The sequence below is a fragment of the Passer domesticus genome, chromosome 3 (genome assembly GCF_036417665.1).
Source record: "Passer domesticus isolate bPasDom1 chromosome 3, bPasDom1.hap1, whole genome shotgun sequence".
Lineage (NCBI taxonomy): Eukaryota > Metazoa > Chordata > Aves > Passeriformes > Passeridae > Passer > Passer domesticus.
This window is the reverse complement of record NC_087476.1, coordinates 28,692,243-28,701,812: the sequence shown is the minus strand read 5'-3', so window position 1 is coordinate 28,701,812 and position 9,570 is coordinate 28,692,243.

Here is a 9,570-nt window from a genome sequence, read left to right as displayed (position 1 = left end):
GTGGGTCCAAAGTAATGGATGCAAAAACGTGGGTTTTGTGTCTTGAGTCAGGTGCAGATGACCTTCAGATTAGACCCCAGGGATAGCTGTATGCTATATTACTCGATGGATATTGTTCCTGAAAGGTGTTACTGACTGCTTTGTTCTGCTTAGATGAGCAAGACAGTCAGATCAGGATTGATGTTTATGCACTATGCATTCATTTGTGGCATAAATTCAGTTTAATGTTCCCATTGTATATGTCTTTTCTGCTCTTTTTGCATTCTGTAAAAAGACTGCACAGAGACAATATTGTGAAATGGAGGAAGAATAGTAAATCAGTTGATTGATTTTGATATAGTTTCTGTCCAGAAAATTTTTAGACTTGAATTAAGCATCTGAATAGAAGTTGTATTTTTCCTATGTAGTTCTATGTTTGAAATGCTGGAAGTGAGCCACAATTTTCTGGATTCACAGTGAACCACTTCAGATCAATATTACCCTGTCTGAATATATGTTATATCTTGGCTGACTCCACAACACAGTTTGGAAGTTATCCTACAACTAGATTCAAGCACAGATCCCCATTTATCATGTAGGTAAATATATCATTGGAGTTTAAATGATTTTTTTTTTTTCTTTTCCCTACCCAGGAAAGAGGAATTTGATGACTTGCTAAAGGTTTCAGAAAGCTCCAGAGAAATGACTGCTGCACTTCATGATCATTTTGGACACACAGGATTTATGTACTGTGATAAATATGATCTGGCTATCTAGAAACATTGCTGTTTGCAGTTTTAATGGTTAAAGGGCAGAAACAACTACAGGGCTCACAAAGTATATGATGGCATATTCTGAAGCATTTGGTGTTTTTTTTGAGTGTTCCTCTTAAATTTTGCTGTGAAGAGGATTAAAGGAGAAGAAAACATATTTCTTTGGCTAAAATTCTGCTCACTCATAGGGGAAAGGGTCCAGAATGATATCCTTTCCCTACTGAAAGAGTATTGTAACTCTACAGTGAGAAACTTGTGCCCAACATTGTTTCTATGAATAGTAGATTGCAAATTGGTACTGGACAGCCAACACACAACAGTTGGTGGCAACTCTGGATGGTAGGTGTTACAAAACTAAAGAGTAATTGAAGGAAGCTAGCAGTCATAGTTGTTCTTCCAGAATTCCATACTGGGGGAGAAAAACAGGAGCTAGAGTCAGAAGGATCAGTGAAGTAATCAGGAACAAAGTGTGAGAGGAATAAAATAGTGTCCAAGAAAGAGTCACATATGATGCCATGGCATGCAGTTGCCCTCTCTCTGTAGCCCCCCACTGCTGGGGTTTTAGCTGCTCGAGCAGGGAGTCCAGCTTTGATACACTCCAGCTGTGTAACCTTGCCTCAGACTGCTGAGCTGGAGCTGTGAGACCGTCTGTACCGGGATAAGAAAAGTAAAAAATTACAGAGAGCGGCAGGACTGCTGATCCGCGGTAGCTAGGAGAACAAGGACTCAGCAGAGAAAACATCAACATGAAATGCTAACACCTTAAGGAAAATAAATGAAGGTAGCTGGAGGCTGATGTAGTCAGGGACAGTCTGGAACTGCCAGGCTGGGGTTGATCCATCAGTGTTGATGGAGTGAAAGGAAGGAGCACCTCTGCGCCCATGGTGGCTCTTGGGAGCCATGGCCACCAACCCCTCACTCCTCACAGCACCTGCCTGCCTGGTGAAGGCTTTCCAGCAGCTGCACTGGACTGTGAGCACACCTGTGCTTAACCCCACAGTTCACTAAATACCAGTTGTGTTTTGTGTGAACTGGCCAATAAAGAATTGCTTTATACCTGTGAGTTATCCATATTTTGCTTGCAGAGTATTTTTGTGCCAGGCTAATGATGCCCAAACAAACTGACTATAAAAATATTTTGTAGAGGCTAAGAGGTGATTTTATTATTATGCTGGGAAGCCAACATGAATATTTGAGAAAGTAGTAGCTTAATAGGAAAAGAACATCATCTTGGAAGTGATTTACATTTCTAGAATTTAAAAAAAAAAAAAGTCATCTAGCAGAAGGTACACTGTTCCTGGGATGGATGAAGAATCCTTTGCTGCAGCCATACATCTAGAAAAGCTCTGATACTCAGAGCTACCTGACATTAAATCATGTCAAGCAGAAGCAAACAGCAATGGAAAAAAATCATTGATGTTTTTAATTAGGTTGTCTTGAATGCTCATCTGCATTCTAAAAGCAAAGGGCTTATTTCAGTGAAAATCATGGCCAGCTCCTGTAGTAAGGAAACTGGCTGTACTCAAGCTGAATTGGGCCCTAAATTTGTTGCTTGGCAAGAGCAGGGAAATGTTTTGCTCTGGTGTCTGACTCCATTGGCAGTGGTGCTTTTTAATCACACAACCCATTACAATGCACTGTACAAGGAGGAATCTCAAAAACATCTTATTGCTGAGCTAAAGGCTATAAAGTGCAGTCTTTTCTGCTAACCAGATTTGTGCTCTGTTGTGTTTAGTGGTAGTTGTGCCAGTCTGTGATTACTCACAAGCAGTGACTAGAGTCTGTGGCTGAGAGCCCTGTGTGTGAGTGCAAGGAGGGGAGGACCTCAGAGCTCATGCTTTGAAGCAATATTTAGGCTAGCTTAACAATGAGCAATAAAATGAAGACAATAACATGGAAAAGGAAGGCTAAAAATGTTTAATTACTTTACCCTGATCACTCTTCTCCTCTCCAAGTTGGCAAGCTGGAACTCGAACTTGCCAAACATGTTTTATTTTTAAATCTTTTATCCATTGGCAAATCTGCATATTGCATCAGACCTCATAAAGGTGTTTTACAGTTTTGAACAGTTTCCCAGCCTGTACAAACCCATGTGTTCATGCACACCACTTAGAGAACTGCTGCATAGAGGGGCAACCCTGACTGTGGGGTGTGTGGGGTGTCCATCCTCCGCTGAATTTTGTAACTAGGCAAAATCTCTCTGAGTCATGCTTCCCCTTTTTCTCAGTGCAGCGGCAGCAGCCTTAGCACGGCTAGCCCCACGATGAGCTCTGCAGCCCACTGGAGGCAGTACTGTGCACCCATGCATTCCTTTGAGGGAAGGAATCCCTCTGTCCCAGCACCTTCCAAGCCTCCAGCTGAAAAACTCAGGAATTAACCACATATGGAGTGGTTCTTTGTATGCTGGATACTTCCTCTAAACAGCGCTGTAGGATCTTGTTTAATGTATGGTAGAGCGTGTAAGTATCAGCAATGTTGGAATCCTGAGAGTAATGAGTAAATGGAGAAGAGGTTTAATCTCATAAAAAATGGATATCTGTTACTGGAATCCTAGTCCTGGCATCGCACTGCCTGATTTCTTTTCATCTGGGAGATGGGAATCACTGCAGCTGTGTACACTTTCATTTACATTGCTCAATTCCTGTCCTCCTTTCTAGTGCATAAGCAGCCCAACTAGCAAATAACTAATTTTTTTTGTATATCAGCATTCTGGTGAGTGTGACATTTAAATTGGGGTGTTGGTTAGTAAGCACTGTCTGGCATTACCTGATAGCTGGTAGCTCAATAGAGTGTGATCTTGTTCACACTGTCAAGTTACTTTCAGTTAATTTTCCATTATTTTATTAAATGAGAAATAAACAGGGACTGTAGCTGTTTTTCTGGGAATAAGGTATTTGGATCCCTTTTTTTGAGGTGCCACAATGAATGTCACTTAATCACTGAAGAGTTAGAGCTAACTTCTTAGAAGGATTTGTGTGCAGTGGGTCTGTTTCATGCATCTCTGAATGTGCTCATGCACGCAATGTAGCATGGTCCAGAGCTGCCAGCAATGTTTTGTGTTACTGTTGTGACTGAAATGTGCTTTCATTATTACTATGCTCTGGCTGATCTGCAGTGTCACAGGGTGAAAAAAGACCATAACTTAAAAGTAAAAACAATGCACTTAGGAAGGTATATTTATGTAGTTTGTATATTTTTAATTTTCACAAAAGCTAATTATTTATTACCACTGTCTGGCTCAAAATTAATCTTACAAAATTAATTGTTTCCAATTTTAAAAATTTGACAATTACAAGTCAAGATTAAAAAATGGAACTTAATGATAAAAAAACCAACAAAAACTTCATTACCTTTAAAAGATCCATTCCAACTCGAACTATTCCTTGATTCTGTGAATATAGCATCTATCTCTAATTTTGACATTATTTTTATTTTTATCTTAGGTTTTAATACAGTTCCTCTGCATATTCCAACAAATGACCAATGTATATTACAATCATGTCAGTTCTGCATCCAATTTATTTTTCAAATAGTCAGTGTGCTGAATCACAGTTATCTTAAAGACCACATTTCTCTTCATTACCTGTCAACAGACAGTGCTCCATAGCAGCAGCGTGGCCAACAGAGTCCAGGAAGGATGCACTGCTGTGCATTCTATTGCATATTAACAGCTTTGAGTCCATGTCTTCTTAGCTAATAATAACCCATGTGTTTCAGCCAGGTTCTAGGCCTCTTAATTTTTTGTTAATTTTTCTTCAGTGATGAAGAAGTTGAAGTTTCGGATAGTAATATTTATCATTAAAAAATTAAATTGAATACTGGAATGAGTGACCCAGAATGCAGAATAAAACTCTGAGATACATATAAATCGTTATTTTTTGCTCTGTACAAAATAAGATTTTCTAGATATAAAGGAAAGTGGATTGATATATCCAGATTAGCAACATATTTTGCCTTTTAAGAATTTTGAAAGAGATGAATTTTCATGTAAGGAAACACAAAACCTTGTTATAATTTTCAGTGTGTAGCATAGGGAACACTTGTAATGTATCAAAGCTGAGATCTCAATAAATCCTTATTCTAAAATATGTAGGTTAAAAAGGGAAATTTGAAACTACAAATGGTATCTAAGAAGAAATCATTCTTTCCCAAATCTACAGTTCTTCCAGGCTTACATCTTATTGAAACCAAGTAAAGTAAATTTAATATTTTAATAATTGCAAAATAATAAACACACCATTTTCATTTCTCCTTCTACTAATATTTATATATTTTTTTATGTGGTAGTTTAGATACTCCATCATCTGAAGTGGATTACAATGGTTCAGAATTCTGTTTAAGACTTCTTTCCAAGAGATTTCTTTTAAGATTTTCAGCCACTGGCCCAAAATTTGAGTTGGTCTTTTGTAGGGCCTGTGCATACCTGACAGTCTGATACAAATATCTTGGAGACCCTAGGATATTGCAATAACAACAGGCTTTAGAAGCTGTGGTTAAGCAACTGTGTTGGGGTTTTTTAGATAGATTTTTATAACATTTAACTTCAGCCATCAGAAGTACAGGGGAAGGATTCAATTCAATATTGATACCTAAATTAGGTCCTTACCCTGTCATGTGGCATATATACCATCTGTGTGCAGATAGATAATTGAGGAAACCTCAAATGGCACTAAGTGTAGTTTTGGCAATTGAATTTGTCAATGCAGCTGCCAGTATTCTTACTGAAGCCTAGTTAAAAAGAGACTTAAGTGCAATCCAGTGCTTATTTACCTACTGGGTTTGTCCTGCCCCATTTGAGTATCTTCTTTAGGCAGATTTTTTATTAAATCTTTCTGGGAGTCACCGATTTATGGAGAAAAACCTATAAAATTAAGACCTTTCCATACCTTAAAAGTTTAAGATAAAATTAAGGGTTTAAAGCAGAATACCTAGAGTTTGTATAGTTTAAGACAGAAAAGATAAAAAGATAAAATATCACAGGCGCTAAAGTGTTCAGTCTCTTGTCACACATTAAAATAAGAATGATCAAAAATCAAGATAAAGAACTACTTTTATTCTTAGTAATTCATTCCTCATTATACAAAAGTCAACTGTCGACCTTAGCTACACACAGAAAATTATAATTTCTGAGAGCTCTGACATGTTTTGCCATTTCCCACTGCTGCAGCGTATGAGGTTATTGCCCTAGCTCTCTGTCCTAAGCAGGCAGTATATCTGTTTCTTACTGCTTCAGTTAGTAACCTGGTATGTGAGCTCAAACTGTTGCTAATTGCAATTACTATCCTGGTCTGAGAACTGCAATACTATGTAATAGATATGTTGCCTACTCCATGCCCCTGCGGCAGAGTAACAAACAGTTGACTACTCTTCATAAATTGCAGCATAAAGATAACAGGTCAACCCACTGGCAGACATCTCACTTATGGAAAGGGAAAACAAATTAAAAATCTAAGCCATGAAAGTAAAAGCAATGAAGGGCATGCATTTGTTTTTCATCAGAAGGATCACATAAAATAAGTTCATACTGCTGAAGAACAAAGCAGATGGTAATAAATGCCAGATTGTCTTTAGATATGTGGTGAGAAAGGCCATTCCCTACTTCAAAACATTTAAATCTGTAACTCATACAGCTTCTTCATACATCTTAATAACTTTATGAAATAAGGAGTTTATATATCATTAAGACAGAAGGGACACCTCATTGCAGTTACAACTTCCTCGTGAAGGAAAGACCGGCACTGACCTGTGGTGATCACTCTGTGGTGACCAGTGACAGGATCTAAGGGAATGGCCTGAAGTCGTGTCAGGGGAGGTTTAGGTTGGATATTAGGAAAAGGGTCTTCACCCAGAGGGTGGCTGTGCACTGGAACAGGCTCCACAGGGATATAGTCATGACATCACATCTGCCTGAGTTCAAGATGTGTTTGGACAATGTACTCAGGCCCATGGTGTGACTCTTGGGAATGGTGCTGTCCAGAGCCAGGTGTTGGACTTGATCCTTGTGGGTCTATTGCAACTCAGCTTATGCTGTGATTCTGTGATTAATATCTTGGTAAATTCACAGGGACTGGGTTTTCTTTTGTCAAAAGATAATGCTTTTAAAATTTTGATTTGCAGAATATTTGAAAACTTGAACTGTTCAATCCCATTCAGACAAAATGAAATTTCATGAAGATTTGAATTTTCTGTGAAAGAGAAAATGTAATTTTAGATTGACTTGTTGAAACCTACACTTAAAATATGATTTACCATATTCTCACCATTGCACTAAAAATCAAGATCTGGTTTCAGTTATTACCATTGTGGAAGTCACATAGTTTTTAAAATAAAATTCTGTGCCCACAGGTCTTCCAGTCTATCCATACCAAAACTAGCAATCTATCTACAATAGCATCCTTTTCAGAAATTATATAACTTAATTAAAGTTGGTCTGTCTTGCAATGTTCTTTGAGTTTTATGCAATAACATTTTATTCATTAAAGCCAAATTGAATAAAGACATAACCTTATGAAAGACAGACATCAGAACACATACATAGGAAGCACAGAAAGATGATGAGGACTTAATAAAAATGAAATCTCTATTCTCTATTTAATTATAAAATATTTCTATATTAAAATAACTACAGTTGAGCAAAAGGACAAAACTACATTACTTACCCTTCTGTTTTAGAAAGGTCTGTTATGCTGGTTATTAATATTGGTTAGTATAATAAACATGCCTGAAAGTAGCACCTCAAATAAATTATCAGACACATGGAAAAGAAAACTGACCTGTTTAAATGTCAAGAAATTGCACATTTAATTAGTGAGCTTGTTATTTCTCACAAGGAAAATTATCAGATGACAGCATTCATATTTTAATTAGGAGAGAATACCTTTGCACTCTTCCTGAGGCAGAGTACAAAATTTGTCATGCGAGCTGATTTTCTTTGTGAACTGTTCTGCTCTGACAGCAGGCCTGGACTCTCAGGGCAAAACTGCACTGAAATAGATGGCTTGCATACCTGAACAGCCTGGAGAGCCTTGGATAATTTCTTTGACATGAAAATGTATTGAAGACTATCTAATGGCCTCTTCTAGTTGAGGACATGTTTTGCTGTCTTAACAGAGTCATAATTTTGCCCACAAACTAATTTGACTTCAGATCTGTATAGTTACCATATATGCCTTTGATCCTCTGTTTTGATCATTTCAGCTAACTAGCCATTCCCAATCAGAAGACTAATTCAGCACCCATTTATAGTCATTTTTGCTCCTTATGGTTTTAGTTGCCTTTGATTCCGGCAGAATGAAATGTCTACACACTTTCCCTCACCTCAGCAGCAACATCTGTTCAGTCTTTTTCTTTAGTCTCTCTGGCTTCTGTTCTCAGCTCGCTTCTGAGCCATGTGTCTGTGTTCTTGTATTCAAGCAGCTAACAAGCATTGTGGCTGTTTCTTGAGCATTCTTTGATGGGCTTTACTTTGAAGACTAACTCCATTTTGTCTTTTCAGCATGAAATTGAATATTCTATTCAATCTTTAATATACCAGGTAGGTTTGAAAATGTTGCTTATAGTCTATGCTGCTCATTGGTCAAGATCTCTCATTAGGAAAAAAAAACCAAAACACATATATATATATGCCACCACACTATGCTGATGACAGTAACCATAGTATCCTAGCAACAGCCTCCTTTCAAGATGAGTTTTTCAAAGGGCTACTGTCCAGAATGCTTCAAATAGGCTTAATTCTCCATGCGGGTTCTCTAACTTCAAAATTTTTTTTTTAATGCAAAATCTTCTTGATAAGGCTGTTATCACCAATAAAATGTTATAAACCTTAGATTTTTTAGGTTTTGTTGTTTGGTTTTTTTTATAGTCTGCATTTTTTATAATAGTGTCATAACAAGGAAAAATGGAAGTTTTTCTCTTATGAGTAAATGGATACAGTAAACTGATGAAGAGTTTTCTACAGAAATTATTTTCATGGGATGTGTGCTTTCTCTGCATTTGTCTTCATAAAATGGATTGATTTTGCTTTTGAAAACTGTGGAAAACTTTTGCTGCTCCTCAGGGAGAGTAGAATGCCCCCACTGTGCGTTCTGTCTTTGCTCCAGGGACCTTCCATTCTGCCCAAGGGCACAGCTTCCAACAGGACATCCATCAGATAAGTCTTGGTGCCTAGTACTTGGGTTCAGACACCATTCCAACATGGGTGGTATACTGGCACCTAATTGGCAGACGACTGAATCAGAAATTAGATCTAACCCTCTGACTCTGAGAGAATCAGGGCATCAGGGTGCAAGAATACCACTGCCAATGAAAAAATGGGGAAGTGGAACAGATAGGTGGAAGACTATCAGGAAAAATACCTGGTTTTGTTATTCCCCAGAGAAAAATTATATTAATGCTATATCAGGATACTTATTTTAATTTTACAATCATTGTATCATGCATATTCTCTTCTACTGTCTGGTTCTGTAAAATGTCCAAAATATGTACCTCTGTCAAGTCTTGAAATAATTGTTCTGGTTATCATGAGATGGGACTTCAATATTTAGTTACCTAGGAGTTTAACATCTTTAGTCAGTACATTTTAGTCTCACAGAATGTCAGAAATATAATCAGTTTAGACTTTGAGCCTTATTTGAATGTTTCATAGATAAAAGGAATAATGATATAAGATATAATAGCAATTCTACAATAAATCTTTGCCTTTTTTTTCTGTGGTGTTAATTTTTTGAGATCAGTTAGAACTTGAAAATTTTTAAGTTGATTAGCACCATTCTTCCTGCAATACTGGTTTTGCCAGCATTATTTGGAAACACGTTATTTG